Below are 17634 nucleotides of genomic sequence, written 5' to 3'. Positions count from 1 at the left end.
CGCAATAGTAAGTGGTGGGTCAGCCTTCTTAAAGAGGAAACTAATTTGCAGACCCAAAACGCTACATGAAGCGTCATGGCAAAAACCTAACTGAAACAGTAAGCATTCTAAGCTGAAAAATAAAAACAAACTGAAGGGACTGCAGCCACCAAGTATAGCAACATGGACATATCAATGGGACACCTGCAGTCAACCGCTTTAGGGGTCGACCTAGACCAACCACTGGAGGCCCCTGAAATTATGAAGGACCTGAAGGGGCCGGACCTGTCATATAACACAGAGAAAAATAGACACACCTGCTAAAATATGCCATACCATGGCGAGCAAGCGCCCTTGCGAATACAGATCCCAAATAAATGTTAGCATGACTCTCTGCAAGCTCTTACGTGCCTGAGCCACCAAAACCAGAAAAACGCTCCCATTCCAGCCAACATGCCTGATAACAGCGCAAAGTCCTGGGGGGCAATGGCCCTCAAAGCTAATTCCTAAATGCCGGCCTGATGATCTGACAAACATAAGGACACAGGTCACCTGCCAGAGAGATAATTCCCCAATTTTTACTGGAAACCAGAGGCAGTGGCCCTTGTATTTTATAGTGTACTCATATATGCACATATTATAACATATCTGGCGTATTGTGTATTGCGCTTATGAATACGTTTATGTGGTGCACATACGGAAGTTGCACCAGTTCATTCATGTTTTATTGTTCAATAAATTGATTACTTTAATGTCTACATGATATTTATGTTTTACATGTAAATGAGAGTACCATCGACTGGGACCGACTGACATATACAGGACCTCAATATCAGCATTATTGGGAAGTATTGCATAATTCTTATTTTGGCACCGTGCACACTTGAAATGTCCCAGTAATATTTTTGCTACATATATTGTGAGTATCTTGGGGTGGTACTGTTTTGACATTTTATATGCAGCCATATCCAAGTGCCATAGGTGCCCAAGGTCACTGCTAATCATATTTTGTGTTCCCACCTGCCAGAGTGGCCGGAGGGGCTAATTCCTTGAACGGTAACAGTGCATCCGCAATCACAATCCGTATACCAGGCACATGCCTGGCAACAAATTGGACATTAAGCAGCAGGCAACACAGAACAATTCATGCTAGCAATGAACAACCGGAAGAGAGGACGAACTCTGAGGTCAAGCACCTGCAACGCGCCCAGGTTGTCGCAACAAAATCATACTCACATTACCCAAGCGGTTCCCCAAGAGTTCAAGAGCAACCACAATTCGGAACAGCTCAAGCAACAGCATGTTCTTAGTGAAGCCCTACGCAACCCACGTCAACGGCCAAAGTGAAGCGCACCACAAACCATTGAGGCAAGCTCAAAAAGCCAGTCGCGACAGCAGCGTCGGTAAAATTGGAGCTGAGTGTTACTGCAGGAGTACTCAACCACTTCCCTATGGGGATATAGCCATAGCCAGCGCCACATACGACCGAGGCGTATAGGGGATGCCGTCTTACAGATATCTGCCACAGACAGCTGGACGACTAGGGGCGGTACCAGATTCGACACGGAAGCAAGCCTTTTTTTTTGTAGATTTCAATGACATTCAAATGTTCCTGAGGGCGGGTTACATGATAGCACGCTGCAAATATAAAGAAAATTCACCTGCCAATTATGGTAGGAGCAGTAGGCCTCCTCACCCGTGCCCCCCACCCACCCCCCAGATCAGCAAGACACTGGCCAGCCAACAGGCCCAGCTGCGTCTGAACATGAGAAGGCAATGCGGAAGCAGGAACTGCTGATGACTAATCAATTGATGACCCAGGCGTGGAAGACTGGGATGCCAGCAAAGGGGTCAAAAAACGCTTGCCAAGATGACTGCGTATGGAGGACAGCAATAGCAGCAGTTGGGTCAGAAGGGGGGGCCCGCAAGCCACGGGAAACAATGCACCCGGCGTGGGTGTAACAACCAGGGGAGTAGCGAGGGTGGTTTCAGAGGAGCATGAAATGGACAGGGGGCACCATCCAGAGTTCCGTAATTCATGGGGGCGCTACATAGTATGACGGCCGCCCTTTTTATTTTATTTTTTTATTTTATTAGCTTTATCTCGGTTAGTTTGCACTATACCCTAAATAAGTTATGGATATTTTTTTTATTATAATTAGCAGACCTGGAATAATAATAATGGTGATAGATAGAACATGATTAGTAGTACATTAATATATAGGTGCAATGTATATTTGCTAAGTAGGAGTATAGCTGAGAATGGAGCTTCCCATAGGTGTTCCCACTCCAGTGAAAGCTGCTTGGGGCAGTAATCGCAGTAATAAGCTGTGCACCCTGTGGAATCTCACTCTAGCACATGTATTCTGTCAGTTTATAAGTTAAATGCTCAGAATATATTATACAATCTCCCCTATTGACTGATAACAATGATTCAAAGGAGATGAAAGCTATATTCTAGGTGCTATACATAAATATAGCAGTGCCAAAGGAGCTACACCTTAAAGTCAGTGCATCACTAAAGCATTCTATTCCCCCAATGGGACCTCAATGCCCAGCATAAAACTGCCACTATTTGTTGATTTTTTTCCTCATTCCCCTGCAGGCCAGCCATAACAGTTCAGTACAGGAAGTGGCATATACAGAACCAGCAAACACAGTAAGCAATTATATGTAGAAGTAGGGCCATCCTGTCTGAGCTGAATCTTTTTATTTCATATGTGGGCTCCATTACAGATCATTTGAGCAAGTTGGGGAAGCTGAGGGAGAGCAGAAAAAGAAACCATGCACTGCCGTGGACATAGATGTACAGATTGGTCCTCTTATGTACTGGATGGTGTATTATTCAGTATTAATAATTGATCCTATAGATGGTCTACTGTATATCAGTACACTCTTAACAGTGCATGTTTTCCATATCTCCTAGTTGGTGCACCACTATATTCATTACTGGCTTTTCAATTTTTTACTAGTGGCTGACACATTTTAAAAGATCAACAGGAACTGTAGTGCTAGTTATTTCATGTGTGACACTGAGGGGATCTTAAAAAAACATTCAACTTTAGCAATATATGCTATTTCTATTGTGGTCATCATGGTGTGGGCTGCAGGGGCTGGCTGGCAACTTTTAGTCTGGGGGGCACATGCAATCAAGTGGCCCGGGCGGGTGGCGCAGACTGAGGCCTGGCACCGTAGATGCAGATGGAGGTCCACGCCATAGCATCCGGGTCGGTCCAGGCCCCATAGCTTCCGCAGTTACTGCACCTACAGTAGTTACGCCACTGCACACATATACAGTAGCACACATACATAGTCACATACATACAGTTACACACATACATACAGACACACTTATTCACATTCACACACTAATACACACATTCATACAGTAACACACTAATACACACCTAGTCACAAATTAATACACACAGTCACATATACACATTTATTCACTGTCACACACTAATACACACATACATACAGTAATACACTAATACACACCTACAGTAACACACTAATACACACATAGTCACTAGGGGTGAGCGGGTTCGGATTTCTGAAATCCGAACCCCCCCGAGCCCCCCCGATCCGAGTCCGATCCGAGTCAGGCTCGACTTTTCCCGCCTGACTCGGATCTGAAATCGAGGCAAAACGTCATCATCCCGCCTTCCGAGTCTCGCGGGTTTTGGATCCTATATAAGGTACCCGCGTCGGCGCCATTTTCTCACTCGGCTGTGGACAGTGAAGAGGGAGGGTGGGAGTTAGGGCTGTGTAGTGTAGTGTAGTGCTGCTGTTGTCCACTACTTCAAAGTCCATAGGGGCTGGCTGTGTTGTGCTGTGCTGCTGTTGTTAATAGGGGCTGTGTCCACTACTTCAAAGTCCATAGGGGCTGGCTGGACTGTGTTGTGCAGTCAGTTCTCCATAGGGGCTGTGTCCACTCCAAAGTCCTGTGCAGTGTCCCAGTCCTAAAGGAGTGCTGTAGTGTTGTCCAGGGGGTGCTCTGTCCATCAGGGGTGCTCCCCCCAAGTGCTAAAAAAATAATATATTTTCTGTGTTTGTGAATTGTGTGCGCAGTAGCCGCACGTGCATCAACAAAGTAGTGCCAAGCGTGCGCCTGTGTCATAAGTAAAGGGCCGGCTGGCTTGACCGTTAAAGGGTGCTGTAACCCCCGAAAGTACACTCCAGTCCAAACCAAAAAAAAATTATTTTCTGTGTTTGTGAATTGTGTGCGCAGTAGCCGCACGTGCATCAACAAAGTAGTGCCAAGCGTGCGCCTGTGTCATAAGTAAAGGGCCGGCTGGCTTGACCGTTAAGGGTGCTGTAACCCCCGAAAGTACACTCCAGTCCAAACCAAAAAAAAAATTATTTTCTGTGTTTGTGAATTGTGTGCGCAGTAGCCGCACGTGCATTAACAAAGTAGTGCCAAGCGTGCGCCTGTGTCATAAGTAAAGGGCCGGCTGGCTTGACCGTTAAGGGTGCTGTAACCCCCAAAAGTACACTCCAGTCCAAACCAAAAAAAAAATTATTTTCTGTGTTTGTGAATTGTGTGCGCAGTAGCCGCACGTGCATCAACAAAGTAGTGCCAAGCGTGCGCCTGTGTCATAAGTAAAGGGCCGGCTGGCTTGACCGTTAAGGGTGCTGTAACCCCCGAAAGTACACTCCAGTCCAAACCAAAAAAAAAATTATTTTCTGTGTTTGTGAATTGTGTGCGCAGTAGCCGCACGTGCATCAACAAAGTAGTGCCAAGCGTGCGCCTGTGTCATAAGTAAAGGGCCGGCTGGCTTGACCGTTAAGGGTGCTGTAACCCCCGAAAGTACACTCCAGTCCAAACCAAAAAAAAAATTATTTTCTGTGTTTGTGAATTGTGTGCGCAGTAGCCGCACGTGCATCAACAAAGTAGTGCCAAGCGTGCGCCTGTGTCATAAGTAAAGGGCCGGCTGGCTTGACCGTTAAGGGTGCTGTAAGCCCCAAAAGTACACTCCAGTCCAAACCAAAAAAAAAATTATTTTCTGTGTTTGTGAATTGTGTGCGCAGTAGCCGCACGTGCATCAACAAAGTAGTGCCAAGCGTGCGCCTGTGTCATAAGTAAAGGGCCGGCTGGCTTGACCGTTAAGGGTGCTGTAACCCCCGAAAGTACACTCCAGTCCAAACCAAAAAAAAAATTATTTTCTGTGTTTGTGAATTGTGTGCGCAGTAGCCGCACGTGCATCAACAAAGTAGTGCCAAGCGTGCGCCTGTGTCATAAGTAAAGGGCCGGCTGGCTTGACCGTTAAGGGTGCTGTAACCCCCGAAAGTACACTCCAGTCCAAACCAAAAAAAAAATTATTTTCTGTGTTTGTGAATTGTGTGCGCAGTAGCCGCACGTGCATCAACAAAGTAGTGCCAAGCGTGCGCCTGTGTCATAAGTAAACTGCCGGCTGGCTTGACCGTTAAAGTGTGCTGTAACCCCCAAAGTACACTCCAGTCCAAACCAAAAAAAAAATTATTTTCTGTGTTTGTGAATTGTGTGCGCAGTAGCCGCACGTGCATCAACAAAGTAGTGCCAAACGTGCGCCTGTGTCATAAGTAAAGGGCCGGCTGGCTTGACCGTTAAGGGTGCTGTAACCCCTGAAAGTACACTCCAGTCCAAACCAAAAAAAAATTATTTTCTGTGTTTGTGAATTGTGTGCGCAGTAGCCGCACGTGCATCAACAAAGTAGTGCCAAGAGTGCGCCTGTGTCATAAGTAAAGGGCCGGCTGGCTTGACCGTTAAAGGGTGCTGTAACCCACAAAGTACACTCCAGTCCAAACCAAAAAAAAAATTATTTTCTGTGTTTAGCCGCACGTATATATCAAATCGATATAACATAAATGGAGGACCAAACTTTCTCCGATAAAAATAAAATAGAGAAAGATCAAGAACCACTTCCTCCTAGTGCTGAAGCTGCTGCCACTAGTCATGACATAGATGATAACATGCCATCAACGTCGTCTGCCAAGGCCGATGCCCAATGTCATAGTAGAGGGCACATACAATCCCAAATGGCAAAGTTCAGGAAAATGACCTTGAAAAAGACATTTAAATCAGCTGAAGAGAAACGTAAACTTGCCAATATGCCATTTACGACACGGAGTGGCAAGGAACGGCTAAGGTCGATCCCTAGTATGTTCATGACTAGTGGTTCAGCTTCACATGACGATGGAAGCACTCCTCCCACTAAAAAAATCAAAAGAGTTAAGCTGGCAAAAGCACAGCGAAGAACTGTGCTTTCTAAGAAGATATCACAAATCCCCAAGGAGAGTCCAAGTGTGGTGGTGGTTGCGATGCCTGACCTTCCCAGCACTGGACGGGAAGAGGTGGCTCTTTCCACCATTTGCACGCCCCCTGCAAGTGCTGAAAGGAGCACCCACAGTCCACTTGCTGATATGCAAATTGAAGATGTCACTGTTGAAGTACAACAGGATGAGGATACTGGTGTAGCTGGCGCTGAGGAGGAAGTTGGCGAGGAGGATTCTGATGGTGATGTGGTTTGTTTAAATCAGGCTCCGGGGGAGACAGTTGTTGTCCGTGGGATGAAAAAGCCCATCACGGTCATGCCTGGGCAGAAGACCAAACATTCCACCTCTTTGGTCTGGCAATATTTCTATCCAAATCCGGACAACAACTGTCTTGCCATATGTACCATATGTAAAGGTGAAATAAGTAGGGGTAGGGACGTCAACCACCTAGGAACATCCTCCCTTATACGGCACCTGCAGCGCGTTCATAAAAAGTTACTGTCAAGTTCAGAAACTTTGGCTCAGACCGTAAGCAGTCCAGGGACACCTAAATCCCGTTGTCCTGTTGTATCCAAGCGCCTGCAAACCACACCGTCAACTCCCTCCTCGTCAATTTCCTCCTTAGTCAGGATCGGAAGTAGTCCTGCAGGCCATATCACTGGCATGACTGACTCTCCTATCCGGGATTCCTCTGGAGGATCCTGCATTGCTACGCCTACTGCTGCCGCTGCTGCTGTTGCTGCTGCTGGGAGTCGTTCATCATCCCAGAGAGGAAGTAGGAACACCACTACTTTTACTAAACAATTGACCCTCCAACAGTCCTTAGCGAGGAGGATGAAGTACGACAGCAGTCATCCTGAAGCAAAACGTATAACTGAGGCCTTGACTGCTATGTTGGTGTTAGACGTGCGTCCGGTATCCGCCATTAGTGCAGTGGGATTTAGACAATTGATGGAGGTAGTGTGTCCCCGGTTCCAAATCCCGTCTAGATTCCACTTCACTAGGCAGGCGATACCGAGACTGTACAGAAACGTCAGAAAAAGTGTCCTCAGTGTCCTGAAAAATGCCGTTGTACACAATGTCCACTTAACCACTGACATGTGGACAAGTGGAACAGGGCAGACTAAGGACTATATGACTGTGACAGCCCACTGGGTAGATGTATCACCTTACGCAGCAACAGCAGCAGCGTCACCAGTAGCAGCATCTCAGAAACGCCAGCTCGTTACAAGGCAGGCTACGCTGTGTATCACCGGTTTCAGTAAGAGGCACACCGCCGACAACCTCTTAGAGAAACTGAGGGAAATCATCGCCCAGTGGCTTACCCCACTTAGACTCTCCTGGGGATTTGTGATATCTGACAATGCCACCAATATTGTGCGGGCATTACATCTGGGCAAATTCCAGCACGTCCCATGTTTTGCTCACACAATAAACTTGGTGGTGCAGAATTTTCTGAAAAGCGACAGGGGCGTGCAGGAGACGCTTTGGGTGGCCCGAAAAATTTCTGGCCACTTTCGCCATTCAGCGACTGCGTGCCGAAGACTGGAGCGCCAGCAAACACTCTTGAACCTGCCCCGCCATCACCTGAAGCAAGAGGTTGTGAAGCGGTGGAACTCAACCCTCTATATGCTTCAGAGGATGGAGGAGCAGCAAAAGGCCATACAAGCCTATACATCCACCTATGACATAGGCAAAGGAGGGGGTATGCACCTGACTCAAGCGCAGTGGAGAATGATTTCCGTGTTGTGCAAGGTTCTTCAGCCCTTCGAACTTGCCACACGTGAAGTCAGTTCAGACACTGCCAGCTTGAGTCAGGTGCATACCCCCTCCTTTGCCTATGTCATAGGTGGATGTATAGGCTTGTATGGCCTTTTGCTGCTCCTCCATCCTCTGAAGCATATAGACGCGCAGCCCCTCCAAGGCAGTCCTCCTGGTATTCTGCAGCATTCATTCCCCTCATCAGGCTTTTGCAGAAGCAGCTGGAGAAAGTGAAGGAGGAGCTAAGACGGAGCGATTCCGCTCGGCATGTGGGACTTGTGGATGAAGCCCTTCATTCGCTTTGCCAGGATTCCAGGGTGGTCAATCTGTTGAAATCAGACCACTACATTTTGGCCACCGTGCTCGATCCTAGGTTTAAAGCCTATGTGGTGTCTCTCTTTCCGGCCGACACAAGCCTGCAGAGGTGCAAAGACCTGCTGGTGAACACACTGTCAGCTGAAGCGGAACGTGACACCTCAACGGCTCCTTCTTCATTTTCTCCCGCAACTGGGGCTGCCAGGAAAAAACTTAGGTATTCTAAGCAACCCGCTGGCGGTGATGCAGGGCAGGCAGGACCAAGTTTGGACATCTGGTCCGGACTGAAGGACCTGGCAACAATTTCTGACATGTCTACTGTCACTGCATATGATACTGTCACCATTGACAGAATGGTGGAGGATTACATCGGTGACAGCATCCAAGTAGGCATGTCAGACAGTCCATACCTGTACTGGCAGGAAAAAGAGGCAATTTGGAGGCCCCTGTACAAACTGGCTCTATTTTACCTGAGTTGCCCCCCCTCCAGTGTGTACTCCGAAAGAGTGTTTAGTGCAGCCGGGAACCTTGTCAGCGAAAGGCGTAGGAGGTTGCTTCCACAGAATGTGGAGAAGATGATGTTCATCAAAATGAATTATCAGCTCTTCCAGGGAGACCAGCCTCCAGAAGGTACAGAGGGACCTGTGGTGGTGGATTCAAGTGGGGACGAGTTAATACTTTGTGAGGATGAGGATGTACACACTGAAGAGGGTGAGGAATCGGTGGATGAGGAGGATGAGGATGACATCTTGCCTCCGTAGAGCCAGTTTGTGCAGGGACACATTAATTGTCAGCTTGTTTTGTGGGGGCCCAAACGAACCAATCATTTCAGCCACAGTTGTGTGGCAGACCCTGGCGCTGAAATGATTGATTTGTTAAAGTGTGCATGTCCTGTTTATACAACATAAGGGTGGGTGGGAGGGCCCAAGGACAATTCCATCTTGCACCTCTTTTTTTCTTTGCATTATGTACAGTTTGGGGCCTAGTTTTTCTAACTGCCATCCTGTCTGCCACTGCAGTGTCACTCCTAGATGGGTCACGTGTTTGTGCCGCCCACTCGTGTCGCTTAGCATAGTCATCCAGCTACCTCGGTGCAACCTTTTGGACATAAAAACACTATTGTGAGGTGTGAGGTGTTCAGAATAGACTGGAAATGAGTGGAAATTAAGGTTATTGAGGTTAATAATAGCATAGGAGCAGAAAAACCTACAAATTCTGTGATTTTAGCTGTTTTTATGCTTTTTTTCAAAAAAATACAGATCCAAAACACAAAACCCAGAACCCAAAACACGGAAGGGTGGTTTTGGCAAAACCAATCCAGATCCAAAACACGAAGAAAGATCCAGATCCAAAACCAAAACACAAAACACGAAAAGTGGCCGGTGCACACCCCTAATAGTCACATACATACAGTTACACACATACATATACACATTTATTCACATTCACACACTAATACACACATTCATACAGTAACACACTAATACACTAGGGATGGGTCGAGCGGGGCTTGTGCCCTGGGCGACGTGGCAGGCCCAGCAGAGGGGGGCGCCAGCCAGGGCATTGTTACCTGCACTGCCCGCTCTCCGCTCCCCCACCCCGCTTCGCCCGCTTCCCCTGACGAAATCTACAACTGTACACAGTACAGTGTAATGAGTGACTGACTACAGCAGCAAGCTGCTGGTGCTGACTGTAGGGGGAGCTGCAGCAGAGACACGCAGCCCCTCCAAGGCAGTCCTCCTGGTATTCTGCAGCATGCTGCTGATCCTGAGAGGCTGAGAGCTGCTGCCAGCGCCGGGTGACACGGATATAGTGAAAGTTCTCCTTCTCTGCAGCTTCACCACTGGTAAGTGTGTATCTGTTTCAGCATGTGCATGTGTGTATCTGTGTCAGCATGTGTGTATCTGTGTCAGCATGTATGTATCTGTGTAAGCATGTGTGTATATGCATCAGCGTGTGTATCTGTTTCAGCATGTGCATGTGTGTATCTGTGTCAGCATGTATGTATCTGTGTAAGCATGTGTGTATATGCATCAGCGTGTGTATCTGTTTCAGCATGTGCATGAGTGTATCTGTGTCAGCATGTATGTATATGTGTCAGCATGTGTGTATATATGTGTCAGCATATATGTATTTGTGTCAGCATGTGTGTATATATGTGTCAGCATATATGTATCTGTGTCAGCATGTGTGTATATGTGTCAGCATATATGTATCTGTGTCAGCATGTGTGTATCTGTTACTGTCAGCGTGTATGTATCTGTGTCAACATATATGTATCTGTGTCAGCATGTGTGTATATATGTGTCAGCGTGTGTATCTGTGTCAGCATGTGTGTATCTGTGTCAGCATGTGTGTATCTGTCAGTGTGTGTGTATCTGTGTCTGTGGGTGTAATTGTGTCACCGTGTGCGTGTATCTGTGTCAGCGTGTGTGTATCTGTGTCAGTGTGTGTATGCGTCTGTGTGTGTCTGTGTCAGTGTGTGTATGTGTATATGTCAGTGTGTGTATATGTGTCAGTATGTACTGTATGTGTATATGTCAGTGTGTATGTATGTGTATATGTCAGTGTGTGTTTGTGTATATGTCAGTGTGTGTGTATATATGTGATAGTGTGTGTATGTGTCAGTATCTACTGTATGTGTATATGTCAGTGTGTATATTATTTATTTATTTATTAACAATTTCTTATATAGCGCAGCAAATTCCGTTGCGCTTTACAATTTGAATCAAGATTAACATTATACTGGGTTGTAAAAGACATACATACATGACATACATAAGGGTAAGAGGGCCCTGCTCGCAAGCTTACAATCTATAGGGAAATAGGTGTTGATACACAAGGAGAGGTGCTATTGCAAATTGGTCCAGCCCAATTGCAGATATTCTTGGTGGGCTGTATAATCCAATCACACTGGAAAGTTGGCCTAGGGTTAGGAGGATGTTCAATTGAAGAAAGAGAAGATGTGATAGGTGTTTACTATAAGAAGAGAGTTAGATAGGGAGCTAGAAAAGGTTAGGTGGGCGGTCCTGGAATCTGATAAGCTTGTCTAAAGAGGTGAGTTTTCAGAGAACGCTTGAATGTTTGGAAACTAGTGTAAAGTCTTATTGTGCATGGGAGGGCATTCCACAGGGTGGGTGCAGCCCGAAAAAAGTCCTGTAACCGTGCATGGGAACAAGTAATGCGCGGGGATGAGAGACGCAGATCTTGTGCAGAACGGAGATGTCGGGTTGGAAGATATTTTGAGATAAGTGAATAGATGTATGTTGGTGTGGTTTGGTTAATAGCTTTATGTGTGAGTGTAATTATTTTAAATTGAATACGATAAAAGACCGGCAGCCAATGGAGGGACTGACAGAGTGGATCAGCAGACACTGAATGTTTGGTGAGAAAGATCAACCTCGCAGCTGCATTCAAAATGGATTGTAGTGGGGAGAGCCTGTTTTTGGGAAGACCAATAAGGAGACTATTGCAATAGTCAATGCGGGAAATTATGAGTGCGTGTATAAGAGTTTTTGCAGTGTCTTTCGTAAGATATGATCGAATTTTGGCTATGTTTCTTAGATGTATGTAACAGGATTTGGAGACAGATTGAATGTGGGGAACAAAAGACAGTTCAGAGTCAAGGATGACACCTAGGCAGCGAGCTTGTGGGGTGGGGTAGATTGTGGAGTTGTCAACAGTAATAGAGATATCAGGTTGGTAACTGCTATTGGCTGGTGGAAATATAATTAAATCTGTTTTGGATATATTAACTTTGAGGTGGCGAGATGACATCCAAGATGAAATGGCAGAGAGACATTCAGTGACACGGACCAGCACAGATGGTGACAAATCTGGGGAGGATAGGTAAATTTGAGTATCGTCCGCGTACAGATGATACTGAAAACCAAAAGAGCTGATTAGTTTGCCAAGAGAGGTGGTATATATTGAGAAAAGCAGAGGACCTAATACTGAACCTTGTGGTACTCCAACTGATAGAGGTAGTGAAGTGGAGGTAGAATCAGAAAAGCAAACAGTGAAAGAGCGATTAGATAGGTAAGATGAGAACCAAGAAAGGGCCGTGTCTTGAAGACCTATGGATTGTAGTGTTTGTATGAGAAGAGAGTGGTCAACAGTGTCAAAGGCAGCTGAGAGATCTAGAAAAATTAATGGCCTTTAGCCTTGGCAGTGACCGGATCATTTACTACCTTAGCCAGTGCTGTCTCAGTGGAGTGTTGGGAACGAAAGCCTGACTGAAGTGGATCCAATAAGTTGTGGGTGTTAAGAAAGTGTGTGAGGCGAGTGTAGGCAAGTCTCTCCAGTAGCTTGGAGGGGCAAGGTAGCTGGGAGATAGGACGGTAATTTGAGAGAGAGTTAGGGTCAGAATTTTGTTTTTTCAAAATGGGAGTGATCACTGCATGCTTGAACAGTGATGGAAAGATACCAGTAGAGAAAGAGAGATTACAGATTTTAGTTAAGTGTGGAATGAGCACAGGAGACAGAGCTTTACTGATTTGTGAGGGTATAGGATCAAGAGGAGAGGTAGTAGAGTAGGAGGATGAGAAGAGTGTAGCTACTTCATCTTCATTAGTGGGGTCAAATGATGAGAACGTGCCATTGGGTTCAGGTAGGGAATTGAACAAGACCCTGGCTGAGGAAGTGCATACCATTTCATTTCGGATATTATCAATCTTGTTTTTGAAATAGGAAGCAAGATCTTGTGCACTGATAGTAGCAGGTGGGTCGGGTGATGGAGGGTTAAGAAGTGATTTAAATGTATTAAAAAGTCACTTGGGGTTAGAGGCTTGGGCAGAGATAACAGATTGGAAATATATATGTTTGGCATTATCCAGTGCATTACGTTAAGAGTGGTAGATCGTCTTATACGTGAGGAAGTCACTTGGAGTATGAGACTTTCGCCACTGACGTTCTACTTTACGTGAGAGTTTTTGTAGGTGTCTTGTGAATTTGGAATGCCACGGCTGACGTCTAAGTCTACGCGGAATGTGATGGGTAGCTGGAGCTACTTCATCAAGGGCTAGTTCTAGGGTCTTGTTCAGGTGTGATACAGCAGTCTCAGGAGAAGTGAAAGTAGAAATAGGTAAGAGTGATTGTTGCAGAGAGGTGGATAGTTGTTCAAAATTAATAGCATAGTATATGTCAGTGTGTGTGTATATGTGCCTGTGTGAATATATGTCAGTGTGTGCAGCGCCGTAGCAGGACGGTAGTGCGCCCTGTGCTGCACTTCCGCCCCTCTCACTCACCCCCACCCCCCTCCTCCCCCTGAGTGCTTACCTTTTCCTCTCTGAGGTTGGTGGAGGGCGGGGATCTTCGCCAGCTTCGCTGGTGTGTGCCGCGCAGCACTGCAGGTCACTTTCTGCAGACCTCTCTGGAGTCGGGCAGTTCGTGGCCAGTGCCGCTAGAGGATTCCGCCCTGTGCGGAGGCACCGGCCGCACCACCCTCCCTACGGCCCTGAGTGTGTGTTTATGTGTCAATATGTACTGTATGTGTATATGTCAGTGTGTATGTATGTGTATATGTCAGTTGGCGCGTGTATATATGCATCAGCGTGTGTATCTGTTTCAGCATGTGTGTATCTGTGTCAGCATGTGTGTATCTGTGTCAGCATGTATGTATGTGTCAGCATGTGTGTATATATGTGTCAGCATGTGTGTATCTGTTACTGTCAGCATGTATGTATCTGTGTCAGCATGTATGTATCTGTGTCAGCATGTATGTATATATGTGTCAGCGTGTGTATCTATCAGCATGTGTGTATCTGTCAGTGTGTGTGTATCTGTGTCTGTGGGTGTAATTGTGTCACCGTGTGCGTGTATCTGTGTCAACGTGTGTGTATCTGTGTTAGTGTGTATCTGTGTCAGTGTGTGTATGCGTCTGTATGCGTCTGTCTGTGTCAGTGTGTGTATGTGTATATGTCAGTGTGTATATATGTTTCAGTATGTACTGTATGTGTATATGTCAGTGTGTATGTATGTGTATATGTCAGTGTGTATGTTTGTGTATATGTCAGTGTGTGTATATATGTGTCAGTGTGTGTATGTGTCAGTATGTACTGTATGTGTATATGTCAGTGTGTATATGTCAGTGTGTGTGTATATGTGACTGTGTGAATATATGTCAGTGTGTGTATGTGTATATGTCAGTGTGTGCAGCGCGGTAGCAGGACGGCAGTGCACCCTGTGCTGCACTTCCGCTCCTCTCGCTCACCCCCACCCCCCTCCTCCCCCTGAGTGCTTACCTTTTCCTCTCGGAGGTTGGTGGAGGGCGGGGATCTTCGACGGCATCGCTGGTGTGTGCTGTGCAGCACTGCAGGTCACTTTCTGCAGACCTCTCTGGAGTCGGGCAGTTTGTGGCCAGTGCCGCTAGAGGATTCCGCCCTGTGCGGAGGCACCGGCCCCACCACCCTCACTACGGCCCTGAGTGTGTGTTTATGTGTCAATATGTACTGTATGTGTATATGTCAGTGTGTATGTATGTGTATATGTCAGTGTGTGCGTGTGTATATGTGTCATTGAGAATATATGTCAGTGTGTATATGTCAGTATGTGTGTGTGTGTATATATATATATATATATATATATATAGATAGATATGTGTGTGTGTGTGTGTGTGTATACATGTTTCAGTGTGTGTGTGTGTGTATATATATCTGTGTCAGTGTGTGTGCTGAGAGACAACGCGGGGGGAAGATGATGGTGTGACTGAGAGACGACGCAGGGAGGGAGCTGATCGCATGACTGAGAGACGACTCAGGGGGGAGCTGATCGCCTGACTGAGAGACGACGCTGGGGGGGTGGTGACGGTATGTTGAGAGATGAGGCAGGGGAGAGATGATGGTGTGCTGAGAGTTGACACAGGGTGGCGGTGATGGTGTGCTGTGAGACGACACAGGGGGGAGGCTTTGGTGTGGCTGATGGATGATGCAGTGGGATGATGGTGTGGCTGAGAGACGCAGGGGAAAGGAAGTTACACAGGAGGCACGAGGCTGGTTGAACCGCTGTTGTATGATGATGACTTTGTTATTATTCCCACACGAACAGGCATCTTCTGGACGATGTGACCTACATGAATAGTGAATACCGACTGAAGACGCCATCGTCCCAGGGAGGATACATTTCTTCAGAGGTTCCACGTTGTGAGAAACCACCGCAGAGGTAAGGTACATATGGAATGTAAAGGAATGTGCCAAAATATGGGTGTCGTATCATGTTGGCACGCCCCATATTCAGTAGCCACGCCCCTTCTGGTAGGTGACCACACTCATATTTTTGGCACGCGCCAAAGGCGTGCAAGATATATTTGTAGTGTGTGTGTGTGTGGGGGGGGGGGCAATCTGAAACTTGCCCTGGGCTCCGCCGACCCTAGTTACGCCACTGCTAGTCACAAATTAATACACACACATAGTCACATATACACATTTATTCACTGTCACACACTAATACACACATACATACAGTAAAACACTAATACACACCTACAGTCACACACTAATACACACACACACTAATACACACCTAGTCACAAATGAATACACACACATAGGGCCTCATTCAGAGGCGGTCGTTAGATACAAGCGGTCGCTCTGAATCAGGGCGGCCACTTGCATCCTGAATGGCCGCCTCCTTGTCGATCGTTAAGCTGTAGGTTAACACCCACAGCTCTAACGACCAACATGGGTGATGGTCGCGATGGTCTTGACCATCGGGGCTTACGACCAGACCCTAGGGTATGGTCTGGGCACTCGTAAGCCCCAGGGAGCTTCCTGCTCTGTTCGAGCAGGAAGTTCACATCACCAATGATGTCAGTGGGGCCGCCCCCAAATGGCAAGCGTTGTGACTGGAACACCTACGTTTGACCCGGCACGCCCCCGGCCCACCCAGCAAATGGGGCAAGCTGTCACTCAACATTGACAGCTCGCCCGGTCTGCTACGAGACCCCTAACGACGGAGCGCCCTTCGTTAGCCGGGTCTCGCGCATGCGCATGGCAGAGCCGGCTCCGTCGCGCGCATGCACTGTGGGGCAACATCGAGTCGGTTGTGAGCACTCAGCGCTCACTACCGACTCTGAATGAGCTCCCTAGTCACATGCACACATACATATACACATTTATTCACACACTAATACACACATACATACAGTAACACACTAATACACACCTACAGTCATAAGTGAATACACACACATACATACATACATACAGTTACACACATACATATACACATTTATTCACTGTCACACACTAATACACACATACATACAATCACACACTAATACAAACATACAGTCACACACTAATACACACATTCATACAGTCATACACTAATACACACCTAGACACAAATTAATACACACACATAGTCACATACAAACGTACATACATACAGTTACACACATACATATACACATTTATTCACTGTCACACACTAATGCACACATACATACAATCACACACTAATACCCACCTACAGTCATAGATGAATACACACACACAGTCCACATATAATCACATACACCCACATTCATAAATATAGTCAGACACACATACACACAGTCACAGACATACATACACACACTTATACAGACATACTCACAGTCACACACAAACATGCATAAACACACTTAATATAAACACATACACAGACATACATACACAGTCAAACACACATACAAACAGTCAAACACGTATAGTTACAGAGACACACATATATATATATATATATATATATACATACTGTATATACACATATACATACATAGACACATATATACACACAGATACATGCACAGATAGATACATACATACATACAGTTACAAGGACACATACATACACACAGATACATACATACATACAGTTACAGAGACATATATACACACACATAATATATATATATATATATATACACAGATACATACATACATAGACACATATATACACACAGATACATACACAGATAGCTACACACATACATACACACAGATACATACATACAGTTACAGAGACATATATACACACAGATATATATATATATATATATATATATATATACACAGATACATACATACTGTATATACACAGATACATACATACATAGACACATATATACACACAGATAGATACATACAGTTACAGAGACACAAATGCATACATACATGCATAGTTAGAGACACATACATACACACAGATAGATACATACATACATATACAGCCAGGCATGGTACAGTATACTCACTGTTTACAGCCTCTGTCTCCTCCATCCCCTCTCTCCCATGCTGTTACTGCAGGCCTGGCACTGACTGCCGTGTAGCTCCGCCCCCT

This window comes from Taudactylus pleione, unplaced genomic scaffold, assembly GCF_031769625.1.
Source record: "Taudactylus pleione unplaced genomic scaffold, aTauple2 ptg000095l, whole genome shotgun sequence".
Lineage (NCBI taxonomy): Eukaryota > Metazoa > Chordata > Amphibia > Anura > Myobatrachidae > Taudactylus > Taudactylus pleione.
This window is presented reverse-complemented; position numbering follows the sequence as displayed.